Here is a 14,172-nt window from a genome sequence, read left to right on the forward strand (position 1 = left end):
ATTCTTTATATATTCTATATAAAAATCTGCGTCTATAACGAGCACGGATATAGCGAAGTTACGGATATAACGAAGTAAATTCCTATTCCCCTTGAATTAAAAATGAACGTAAAAATCACCTTTTATAACGAATTTATTTTTTTCATTTTAAACTCTTTGTGATTTTTAACAATCGTTTTCCATTGATATAAAGGATCCACACTTATTACAAAATTTCTGTTTGTATATTTTCCAAAAAGGTTGTTAACGCAAAACAATACTTACACATACGTTTAGGAAATATATTGTCGGTATTGTTTACTATTCTCGTTAATTAAATTTGAAGTTTGATTCCATTTATTTTATTGTACACTCCTTTATTTGTGTAAAGCAACAGGTAAATGACAATTGCAATAGACTGTAATGTATGTATTGCGCAACATTTTGTTGACATTTGTCTTTCGACATGTTCTTGCATGACTTAATAATCCATCAAGATAAATTATCATATATAAATCAATGTGTATATTTCTTGTATAAAAATATTTCTTCTCGAAAATATATAGGCTTCATTTCATTTAAAGACGATACAAGCGTAAGTATATCGATTGCAGCTTTCTTCTACAATTGATATACATGTAGAACAAATCAGTTATATAACGAATTCGTTATATTTGAATTATGAATTCGCTATAAACGTATAGCGACTTACGCTTATAGCGAATTTTTATAGAGGGTCCCCAGAAATTCGCTATATCAGAGTTTTACTGTACTTCTATAGTTACCCATCAATGTCAAAGTTCAATGTATGCATTTATGATAAAACTTCGCGTCAACGAGTCGTTTGTCATGGCGTACGACGAGTGCTTAGTATCGTATTCTAAATTTGTCCTTTCGTCTAAGAGGTTTATGTGAGTAACAAGTTGTTGTCCTTCGAAAGGGAACTACAATGCGTGGACCAAATGCATGTTTTTCTAACAGAAACTTAATACACATGTTGTAACATTGTTCTGCGTATGATCAGTTTATAAATCGAGGCAGGCTATTGACAAACAAGTTGATGGTCCAGGGGTTCCAACATTCTCGTTTAAGGTCAGCATTTCGCAAATTCTATGGTCGTTATAACGATTTAGTTTGCCAATATAACCTACCATTGAGTCAAACACTGTCGGACTTGTTTCATACCGATTGTTGGGCTGTTCTTGGCACAATAATTTTGACTATGGATAACTCCGTTTACCTGATCAAGATATATGGCTCATGGTGGGTGTGACCGGTCGACAGGGGATGCTTACTCCTCCTAGGCACCTGATTCCATCTCTGGTATATTCAGGGTCCGTGTTTCCCAAACTCTAAGAGTTATGAGATTACTGTTGATCATCTTTACCTTTCGCACTAAAGAGCTCCTTTTACATTTAGAGCAATTATAGCTTTTTATTTTATATTGATCATTCATATTTACGATATTGAATTGATAGATACAAAAATCAATATTTGATTACCTACCTACATGTAGCATTACCAACAAACGAAATCATTTGAAGCTCTGAAATTTCTAGGTGTTTGCCTCCAAGATCAATACCAAGGTTCAGTTCGTTCATGCCCTGTACAAGCTCATTAAGGAAAAACCGAGAACAATGTGGGCGATAACTGATCACTCTGTTTACTCCATTGTTGCATGGGAACCAATCCGAAACCTTTCCATTTATTCGCACACTCGATTTTGAAATTTGTTAAATACTCTTCTCAGAATTGTGACACTTTGCCATCGATGCTATATACTAGTAATTTGTATAGCCTGTCTCTGTCAATAAAATCGAAACATTTTCGTAAGTCGTTAAACGAATAATGATTTTGTATTCCGAACTGCATAGTTCAGCGTGTACATGCATGTGATCTTTACACGATCTGTGTATCCTGAACACGTTTTGCTAATCGGCTAATATTCCATTGTCTAAGTGCATCGTAATACTGTGGTTGATGAATGCAATGTAGATTTTACTGACACAGAAAAATAGACTAAGGCCTCTGTAGCTCACAGGTATTCTAGCGTCTGAAAAACGTTCTTAAGTATCGGTCATATAATTGCCTTACTTCATACATATGGGAGGTTGAGACCAGACGAAAATTAAAGTTGTGTTTCTATAAGATTCTGACACGTTACCACTCTGTAGGGTAGCACGCTGTACCCAGTTGCAGTTATCATAGATATGCAGTTGGTGTACATACGCTGGTATAAAGCAGGAGTTCATCGAAGATAGACGAACTGAAGGAGCTTGGATTACCATGCAATGCCCTTTCTGACAATGTTGATTTTCAGTTACTTTTACATTCAAAATTAGGAGTTATTTTCGCATACAAAGTAATAAAAACGGACTGAATTATTAAGGTTGAACAGTCTTTGAATCAAAGACACCTATCGGCTAATGAAGTATTCAGAACAAATTGGGTTATGCAATATTTACATGTATGCTGGAGCTTCATCACACCCATTTGCGCTTCTGTCAAAATACCGATGCAGTATCATATATATATATGTCATTCCTTATTCTGCAATATCCTTCTACAACGATTGCAAGCACATGTTTTGGGGGCACGTTTTGAAGCACGTAGTGTAAGTTATAAAGACCACGTGCGTCGGAAGAGATCGCGTAGCTTGGGATACTTTATGTATTGAAATTATGACAAGGTCATAATTTTGTTAAATCAAAAGGCTTATTATGAACAAGGAAAGTAGAAATTATATTTCTTGCAAAATTGCAGAGAAAACGGGAGGTGATCCTCAGATTCCACTTTTTCATTATACTTCTTAAGCTACACTAATACATGTGTATTTCAAAATTATTATTACTTATGCAAAATATTGAGCAAGCTCTTGTGGGTACCGCCCCCTTTCACCGGCTTTGTCATTTTCGGACACCCTAATATTGCCTGCATGTTATTCGACTCAGCTAAATATTTGGACTGGTACCTTTATCGAATCTCGGAGTAGTTCTTCATAATTCGTGTCTGGAATTTACGTTCAGCTTCCGCCGATTCTAGCAATTAATGTGCTCGTAGGTGACAGTGACTATTGAACCAACTCTGTATCGCTATTAATGCTGTGTTACTTACCGTCTACGTATGTAAATTCCATAAAATAAACTATAACTAAATTTTCCGTTCAAATGATGACTTCCATGGCGCAATATTTTATCTTCCGAAATTGAAGTGTTTTTTTTAATTGGTAGGTAAGTGGAGATACTATGTATTAGTGATTTTAAAAAAACCCAGACAACAGACAATTTTAGGAGATAAAATATTGTGCCATGGAAGTCATCATTTGAACGGAAAATTAAGTGACTGATTTCATTTTACTTGGATTTGATTTGAGATGATGATACATATTTCTGACGAATGAGAATGCCTTTGGAATCATTTGAGAACACTGAATTTATGAGATCAGATGCTATGAGGCATATGTGTGAGACTTTATCCGATGATTTAGAATAAATTTTAATTTTTAATATATATAGATTTTGTCCCGAATGGTAATATGTGACAATATTGAGGAAAACCCAAGCATTTTTCTTCTTAAATGTCAATTGATAAAAAGGTGTATTTTTCACATATCAAAAGAAGTTTGTAAATTTTTCCCACCAAATTGTGTTAGACAAACGTGTATATCACTGCCAAATGCGGTCATTTCATTAACTTAGCAGTCCGATTATGAGTCTTTGGATGCAAGGTGAAGATGACGAACAGTGATCAATCTCATAACTCCTACAAGCAATACAAAATAGATAGTTGGGCAAACACGGACCCCTGGACACAGCAGAGGTGGGATCAGGTGCCTAGGAGGAGTAAACATCCCCTGTTGACCGGTCACACCCGCCGTGAGCCCCATATCCTGATCAGGTAAACGGAGTTATCCGCAGTCAAAATCCATCTAAATCGAACACCAACAGGAATTGTTCACTTACAAGATAAACTCTCATTTCATAAGGAAATCTCCATCTGAAATGCATATATAAGTGATTAGAAGGTGTTCTAATATAAAACTTATACGGCACCAATTATGATGCACGAGATGCGTATTTCAACAACCAACGTCTCTTCAGTGATGCTCAACCGAAATGTTCGAAATCGGAAATAACAATAAACTTGCTAGAGCTATTATAGGGAAAAACAGAGTGAAAAAGGTGGAGTTAAATTCGTCTAAGGATAAGAGCTATGCATGAGGGAGATAATCCTTGATTTTGAAATAAATTTCTAAATCATTTTCCCCATAACTTAAATTATTGAAAATTATTTGAATGATAGTATCGAATAGTAAGAACCTGATAAATCGAACGGTTTGTAGTAAAGGACGATTTTCATCAAAATAATTACTTTAAAACCATTGTATCAAATTGTTAAATGTCTCTTATGAATGATTTGGAATGTAATAGTGACCGAACCGTTTAATGTTTCACGTTTTTTAAACCGTTTAATTGAACTACAACAGCAATTGAAATATCATTGCTATCATTTGAAATGTATTTTTGCTTCCATGTGTAACTTTCTGAGCAATACATAGTTAACTTTACTTAAATTTTAGGCATATTTTATAGTACAGCATGTTACATGCGTTAGCCTTGTATTTAACAAGAGACCAGTGCATAGAGGAGATTTATTTATGATGTAATAAACAAGGTGTTGCTTACCGTTGTCATGTGCCCTAATATTATAAGGATTAGTATGGTTGTCCCCATACCTTAGACGTAAATAGCACTGGTTTTTCCATTTTTCTAGAGACCCCGCGATAACTCTTTAGCATTTTGTACACGTGTAGCACAAGGACTGTACACCTGAGAGAATTTTGTTGTTGGAAACTGAAAATATTCTATAAATAGTTCATAATTTCCCCTCCTTTGGTATGTTCTATATTTACACCACGCCGCTATGTTTAAAGCTGTGTTACATCATATCTTAAAAGCTTTTGCGAGATTGTTATACAAATACTCTGATATCAGTCCATGCGATTGTATATGCACTGGTCAGCTTAAAGACGAAGACACGCTCCCTCTTTAGAAACCAAGGTTGAAATACTTTGGTTTCGTTATTGAAAATTAAAAGACAAGGATTGATTTGGTGAGAAACCAGGTAAGAATATCTGTATTTCAAGTTTATATTTTAGTCTTGAAATATCAAAAAATAATTCATCACACAAAAAATATATTTAGAATTTAGAGAATCAATGTACCAGAAAATTAGCTTCATTCATGCAAAAATTCAGAAGTCTTTTTTCGTGTATTAAATAAATTCATGTAAATCCAGTTAGTCAAAGAATTAACGCAAAAAGTCGGGCCTAGATTGCGTTTTAAATGGGGAATTATTCCAAGAACTACGGGTTTTTATTTTACAACCAGGCGGTAATCATGCATATCGATGATGTTTGTTTCAAGATTATGATATGTTGTGGTAAATCAAGTTGTAAATATTATATACATGTTGTTGAATATTAATGTACGGTGAAACTTGTCTCATTCCGCATGATGCATCGGGAGAGAAATGTTTTATTACACCTAATTCACAGATGTCGAAATAAACACTGTAAAAAGCAATTAAATATGAACTTGCGAATGAAATAAAGGTCAGAATGAGTAGAGAAATATATTAAACAGATGTCGGATTATTCAGTTTTTACTGTATGTTGCTTGTGATTGCAAAACGAATTCTATGTGCAAGTACAAGTAATAAAAAACACAACAAATTTTATTTAGTCTGTAAAATTACATTCTCTAAAATGTTATTGAATACACCTTGAACATATTGTCTAATTGCATTTTCTATCTCATTAGCTATTATTGATTGATTGATTGATTGAATATTCAACGTTCTTCTTGAGAATCTTTCACTCATATGGAGACGTCCTCTTTGCCGGTGAAAGGCTGCAAAATTTAGACCTACTATGATCGGCGCTTACGGCCTTTGTGCAGGGAGGGATCTTTATCATACCACACCAGTTGTGACACGGGGCCTCGGTTTTTGCGGTCTCATCCGAAGGACCGTCCCATTTAATCGTCTCATACGACAAACAAGGGATACTGAGGGCCTATTCTAACTGGGATACCCACGGGATCATGAGCTATTAATTTTTCATTTATCTATTTTATTAATTTTTATTGTTTGGCTACTTCCGATAACAGTATTGAAATCGTGAGCTCCTCAAACAAATATGATGTTCAGGGTGACTGGATTTTGAAAACTTTACACTGAATGTTCATTTTGTATGTACATGCTACTTTTGATTAGAATTTCCTCTCAGATTCTTATATACATTTTTTTCCAACAAAAGATATGTATTAGGATTTAGTACTTTATATTCTAATGACCGTCCCCATCGGTTAATTTCCTTGCAACGCATCCCTCGCTACAACACAAATCGTGATAATGGTTTGAAAGACGGTAAGTGAATAAATAATCAAATGCATTGTTACAAAACTACATGTATTATGTTAGATTAAAAATTGATTCATCGATCTGCAGAGATATTTTGGTGATTATAAAATCTTGAAATATATTCTGAACATTATTAAGTCGTACGACTCCGATAACTCAACCTCTCTATCTTATCGTCTTTCTCAGTGAAACGTTTATGATGTCGTCGTTAAAACGTTACTCTATGTATATCTGACTAGAATTATCAAATGATATTTTTTATTAATATAATAAATAAAAGATTATTATTAAATTGTATTTCATCTTTTTGTCATTCCAAAGATGATTATGTCACTTATTAGTGATATGTTATATATGTATACATGCGATGGCTATATACCTTCTTAATATCGCTATTACTTTTATTCAAGCAGCTAAGTGTGTATTTATAACATGTAGTGACCTTGTACCATATGGGAAAAGGCTTATATATAGGATCTGCCTGTTGCCTAATCTTATTTTATGTTATACATAATAAGATATGTTTAAACTAAATCTAGTTAAAAATTAAACGCAACATTATTTCCACCCCCACCCCCTGAAGCTAACGAGTAATTTAGGGGTTCCGGGTTCGATCTCTGATTGAGCCAATGCATTATTTTTCCTTTCTTAGTATTACGCCGTCTAGGCATTCGCTTTTTCATGACACACGTTCATGCATGTTCGTGTTTTTCAAGAACATTTGAACCAACGTTCACGACATCTACCACTCTCTGAAACACGAAGAGTTGAATAGTAGTATCATATGGTCTTATATAGACAAAGGATAGTGTGATTGTCATAATGTGTTTTAGATCGAGCTTTATATACAGTACCAACACTAATTTCTAGTTGTTTCTTTTTCAGAATCGAAATGATGCTGCCGTTTGGAAGACGATTCAACATGATATATATATACTTCTATTGCTTTTAATCATGCTGCCAGCTGGATCATTTTCCCCAACATTTTCATGTATTGAAAACAATTCAAATTCTAAAGTAGTTGTTGGTATATTAGAACAGTTGTGTAATCAAGTTAGAAACGTAAAAATGGGAGTTTGTTTTGGGGATTTACGAAGCGAAGGAAGAATAAAAGAAATAAGATAAATGTCTGCGAAAGGCGAATGAGCAAAAAGAAAGTACTGTAAGAGAATGTCATTGAGAAAATGACGTTTGATTGCATTCAATTATTTTATATCATATTTATCTACGATCTAGTTCGTCATTACAACCTATCATTGAGTCAAATGCTGTTTGACATGTTTCATACCGATTGTTATGCCGTTCTTGGCACACTGATTTTGACTAAGGGTATCTCCGTTTACCTGATCAGGATATAGGGCTCACGGCGGGTGTCACTGGTCGACAGGTGATGCTTACTCCTCCTAGACACCTGATCCCAACCCTGGTGTGTCCAGGGGTCCGTGGTTGCCCAACTATCTACTTTGTATTGCTTATAGGAGTTATGAGACTGTTCATTATCTTCACCTTTCATTTATTTATTTTAATTGTAAGAGAGGTGGTGCCGTGTTTGTTGGAGATTTCAAATGAATGTAGTCTAATATGTTTCATGTAATCGTTATTCCTCGTTCGAAACATGGGGAAATGGTTCACTTGTGCAGCATTGAAAAGATCCAGAAAGACAATGGTGATATGAAGAAAGTGAAGAAAAAAAAATATATATAGAGCAACAATATGAAAGTATCATGGAACAGTAAGAATAACAACAAGCTATTGCAATTGGAACAAGACGCTTTCAGCGAGAGCGATATAATCTCAAAACCCCTTTGAGATTTTCATGTCTGACATCTTCCAAGGATGAGAATAAAACGAAGTTAAAGAAATTGGACGAAGATGCGCGAATGCTCAAAGAGGCAACAATGAGAGTAATAGTGAGTAATATACATCGATATCTTATCTTCTGCTAATATCAGGATGTAAATTATTTTGACTGCAGTCACATAACCACCATTGATATTGCCTACATAATCAGTATAAAAGTTACTGTCCTTGATTTGTATAGAATTCAAAATTGCCGTTGGTAGTATCAGACGTTTTCACACCGAAAAATGAAATTGTTGAATTTGCTGACTACGTATAAACCATATTAGATCACTTACAAATCAGGTAACTAATAATCTAAAGCAGAATATTTGTAATTTCAGTTTGCGAATGTACATCCAAATCCCTTTCAAAGAAAATAAGGTGCATCAATCAGATGGCGTGTTGCAATTATAGCGTGAAATGCAGAGAGGTGCTTTTTCGGGAACCTTTACTACAACTCTCTCCAAAGACTTGGTTTAGTGGTATTGACGGCTTCGTTAGCGATCAGTAACCCTCATCGATACTTGAATATTTGTATCGCTATTGTGAGGTAAGAAGATATTGCAATTCAGTTTCATTAAGCATGGTTATTACTTTGTTCTAGGTATATAGATCGTTGATGGAAATACTGTAAATCTAATGACACACGTGTGGCTGGTAGACAGGGGATGTTTACTTGTTCCAGGCACATGATCTCACCGCTGGTATTTCATTGTGTCCGTGTTTGCCCAACTCTATATTTTTTATTCCTTATAGGAGTTACGAGATTGATCTTGATCTTTTCATGCATGTTTATGGTTATTTAGATCAGATTATCCTATTATGAGATTACCCGTAAAGCCGATTCTATCCAGTTAATTTGGAAAATATTGGGTAAAACATCGATATTGATTTAATAAACAAGTGAAGATAACGCACAGTGATCAATCTCATAAATCCTATTAAACATGCACTCTTAAGAGAAGGGCAAACGCGGACCTTTGGACATAGCAGTACCTGAAATGAAACTAGCAGTATATTAATTGTAGATTGCGATTCTAACCCATTGTCACAATTTTGTCATTTATTAATTCTTTGAAGCATATTCTGTCATATCTGACTTATAACTACGATGTGTTTGTTTTACTTTCATAGGTGACATATGTCAACAGTTAATTACTTTGAAAACCTAGGTATAGACCACTATGATGTGATCATTAATAAGGATATCCCGAAGAACTCAAGGAAACTTATACCACTTGAAGGGAATTTTTCAAACTTTGTGTGATGGACCCCATCCAAAACGAAGCTCCACACAGATGTCGTTTGATCTTAATCCTTATCAAACGCAATATTTTGACATAGCAATAAAGACTATTATATTATGACAAATATAGTATATCGCCGGTAGAATACCAATCATCGCCACTTGTTGATGTTTAGCGATTTATGCAATTCATATACAAGCTATGTTATATTTTTTCACAATAAAAGTTACCAAAAGTTGTAGTTGTATCAAATCAGATATGATACCAAACTTGTGGTCCTGTGCAAAACAAAAATATCCTTTTCGTGGATGTGACAGTCGGGTGTAAGTAACAGTTATGTCCATCCTTATCATAACTACAACCGGCATCATTTCTGTATAAATATTCATTTTGTTTGTTTATTTTACATCCTGTCGAGAATATATTTATTTTGTGCGTTTGCGTGTGTTTATATTACCTGTAAGGTGCAAATCAAACGAGAATGCTTTTATTCCTTTCTAAAAATAATTTATTGTATTTGTTAAGTTTCCAAAAAGGTATTGAGAGAGAGAGAGAGATAGAGAGAGAGAGAGAGAGAGAGAGAGAGAGAGAGAGAGAGAGAGAGTTATGTAAATAAACTTTTCCAGAACTCCCAGTCATCATAAAAATCCACTTGTTTGTTATTTTCATATTTAGTATATTTACTTGTCTTATACATAATCTTAATAGAAGACATCAATCCAGTCAAAAGGAGAATCATGCCTGAACAGTGATCACTATTATGTAATGTTTTGTTTGAAGCGCAAGTATTTTTACTATACTATACGATGTAACCACATATTATGAAATACATGTTTTGAACAAGTAACATGTAACTCAGTTATATGTAATAGTTTGTTTAAAGAACAATGGTATTTTTATTATACGATGTATCTACAGATTGTGAAATAAATCTTTTTGAACAAGTAATATGTAACTGAGTTTTATATAATATTTTGTTTGAAGAGGAATATTTTTACTATAAGATATATGTACAGATTGTTAAAAAAATCTTTTTTTTAACAAGTAACATGTAACTCAGTTTTATGTAATAGTTTGTTTAAAGAACAATGATATTTTTACTATACGATGTATCTACAGATTGTGAAAAAAATATATTTGAACAAGTAATATGTAACTGAGTCTTATGTGGACAACAAGTCTCAAAATTGTCCAAAAAGTTTGGAATATTTTCACATAGCACAGAAGGAACGTGCATTGCTGTTTACAACGTGTATCTTGCGTAATATTTCTTCATTCCTTATAGGATATTTAACTCGATCATTCTTTGTATGAAAAGGCGTCATCAAAAGGTTTATTGTACAAAATCTTTAAATAGAACATGTATATACAGGCAACTGTTCTTCACATTAAGTGCACGTACATTGCTGTTCATGTAAAATTCTTGTGAACCTTTTACGTGAAATTAACGCTAGAATATTCACATGAATTCACATGAACAGCAATTCACGTGACATTCACATTAAGATTTTCAAATGAATTTCACATAAAGAGATTCACACTAATTTCACGTGAAAAGTGATTTATGCAAAATTCACCTAGAACAATTTCACGCGAATTTCACGTGAATAACGATTCACGTTAAAACTTTCAAAAGAAAAGCAATTAACCTGAAATTTACGCTAAAATTTGACTGCGAATTTTATGTGAAAGAAGTTTCACGGTATATTTCACGCGAAAAATAGTAACATTTTAAGTATATCTAAGAGATTGGTTACATGGGCAGACCTAGAAAAATGTCTAGAATGACCTAGAATTGTTTTCATATAAGGGCAATGAGTTGTAACAAATTTGTATTTCTTTCTTCCCATGGAGGAAAGTTAAGCCCAAAATGACAAATTAAGAAAGAGACAATATTTGTTAAAGATGTTCAAACAGAAGGGTATTAGGTTGTAACCCCATAACACCCTTTGGACAAATCCGCCAATTGGTTAAGAAATAGCTGACAATCTACATTCATAAAAACCCTTTTTGATGTAATTATTCATTGATAAAGATCAGACATTATCTAAAATTTGCCATCACACTTTCAATATAAAAATGAACTCGCATTGTAGTTCCATTTAGAGTGTAAATTTACACGAATATTTCTTTTCACGCGTTTGTGTTCGCGGTATATCAGTGGTACAGCGATCACTTCGTAACCGATACGTCTTGAGTTCGAGTCTCGTTCTTACCATGGCTGATTCAAACCTAAGACGTAAAAATAGATAATGATTGCTCCTTTCGGCTAGGGCTTTGCAAACAAAGGTTCCGTGTTGCGACAGGCGTTGTCACGTTAAAGAATCTTCACTGCCCTGTACGCTAAACATAGGTTTAAATGTGGTACCTCACCTACAGCTGGTGACGTTTCAGTCTGAGTGAACAATTCTCGACGGGACGTAAAACAGTTAACAATCAATATTTCCATATGCGATTTTTCTCATTTCCCCTTATCATTTTCTCTTAATTTGTGTACTCCTGATTACGATATGTAAATTCAATTGTATACTAAGGAACTATTGGATGTTCGCAACTATCGAGGTGCACTCGGGCTGTTTACATACATCTGATCTGAAGGTAGTTTTGTCTGTGCTGGTGGGGGGAAATGGGAAAATGCTGTGTACAGTTTTGATTATTCACTGTCGGCAGACGAGACAAGAAACATTTTCGATACGTACTTTGGCATCAATTTTAATTGTCTGAATGGTGTGATACATGTACCTTGGAAGCTAGTGTATGCTTAAAGATACTGGGAATTGATACACGCATGTAAAACCGAAAAATTTATATCACCTGTATTCATTATGTGGAATTTGTAGAACATTAATCAAAAGGAATACACATATTTCTAACATTCATAATAAAGCGAAAACTATAAATGCTCCTTAAAATTTAATCAATGTTCATAAGATTTAGATAAATCATAAACTTTACAATAAAGTCAGATTCTAGGCATATTTACGATACTGTAGTGTCACACTCGAATAAGCCGTCTGACGTCTGCAAATCTACAATGCTCACAGGATCTGGGTAAGTATATTATTACTGGCCGCCTGAAGCGGTAGGTTATATGATATGCAAGTTTTAAGAGGATATGCGTTTGTACGGGATTGATATTCTATGTAATATTTTAAAAAATAGAAACATATTTTTATAAGAAGTATTTCTAATTGTATTAATGATTCTTATTAAAAACGTATTTTGTTTGTTTTGACAATGGAAACAAGGTTTGAAGCATTGTTTCATCCAATCCTGATCATATAAAGTCATTTCGATGTTCGTCTGGGATTACATTGTACCGAAGGTGATCGATATAATTTAAAACAAGGATAAATTCAAATAAATCCTTATATATTTTTTTTTCTTTTTACAGATATTCTTTAACAATTATAAAAGTATGTATATTTATAATTTCTTGAGTAAACATTTACCAACAAACGTGTTAAATTCAATTTTCTTGAGACCTAGAAAAGTACGCTTTCTAATTAGAATTAGATCATTTGATCCGTTCACTTACTATCACTACGCAAAGCTAGCAATAGTAAGTGAGCGAATCAAGGATCTAATTCTGATTAGATTGCGCTTTCAGCAAACATGCATAAGTTGCGTTTTACAAGAGCTATATAAGATATTCACCACAACAAACATCAGTCATCAGTGGAGTGTCACCCTTGGCTAGTGAAGATTGATTGATTGAATATTGTTTAACGTCCCGCTCGAAAATATTTCACTCATATGGAGACGTCACTATGCCGTTGAAGGGCTGCAAAATTTGAAGATGAAAAATGTCAGGGGTCATCCTATTGATTTGCAAGCATCCTCATGATAGCCCCGAGGAACAAAGTTTTATATTTCAATACATAAGGAAATATCCTCAAAAACATATTTTCTTTAGAGTAACAGTACCATGATTAGTCGTATTGAAATACAAGCATCCACAGGTAGTACAGATTCAGAAGCACCCCAGGTAGTACAGATTCAGGTTTGTCCAAATCTTGGCCCAGGATTGTACAATGGGGCCTCAGTAAGGAATCAAAGTTGTACATGGTAATACATGGAGAAATTGTCTTATCAAGGCCTGCAAGATCGTGATTAGTAATACTCATATGCAAGCATCATCAGATAGTGCAGATTCCAAGTCATTCAAATCATGGTCCAGGAAGGTAAGATGAGACGACAATAGAGGATATTTTATTCACAAGACAACATATAATGAAATTAATCTGCATCACTGATACTTGTTCTCACACAAAATTAATATTTTATACGGTCAGCTAAATAAAACAAATTATCTGCGGTCCGTTTTTGAAGTTTGTGTCAAAATATTTCTTGTGTGGTTGTGTTCCACATTTATGTTTGTCATTTTATGCCGTTAAGTACCTTACGATAACTTGTTAAAGCCGCTGTACAGCTCTCTGTATTGTATTATTGTATTTATGTCTGTCAGTTTATGCCGTTAAGCACATTACGATAACTTGTTAAAGCCGCTATACAGATCTCTGTATTGTATTGTTGTATTATAATACACAAGGATATTTATTTACAGTGTCGTGAACACGGTGTTGTTTACCGTCGTTGTGTACCCTAACAGTGTAAGAAATGGAAAAACCAGTGCTACGTCACTATACACCCTAAATTAGGAAAAGGGGTTTACCTCCAT

General features: G+C 34.0%; 1 long non-coding RNA gene across 2 annotated transcripts; it reads left to right on the forward strand.

Annotated features, from left to right (window-relative positions):
* The first annotated feature begins 4,833 nt into the window (after positions 1-4,833).
* LOC125669359 (uncharacterized) lies at positions 4,834-10,640 on the forward strand. 2 transcript variants are annotated; one of them, XR_008802658.1, is made up of 4 exons: positions 4,837-5,103; positions 7,288-8,312; positions 8,586-8,794; positions 9,379-10,640. It is a non-coding gene; the product is annotated as an uncharacterized LOC125669359 (long non-coding RNA). The 2 variants fall into 2 exon arrangements; XR_008802659.1 differs by having other exon boundaries at positions 4,834-5,103; positions 7,288-8,794.
* Positions 10,641-14,172: the final 3,532 nt, after the last annotated feature.

The sequence above is a fragment of the Ostrea edulis genome, chromosome 4 (genome assembly GCF_947568905.1).
Source record: "Ostrea edulis chromosome 4, xbOstEdul1.1, whole genome shotgun sequence".
Lineage (NCBI taxonomy): Eukaryota > Metazoa > Mollusca > Bivalvia > Ostreida > Ostreidae > Ostrea > Ostrea edulis.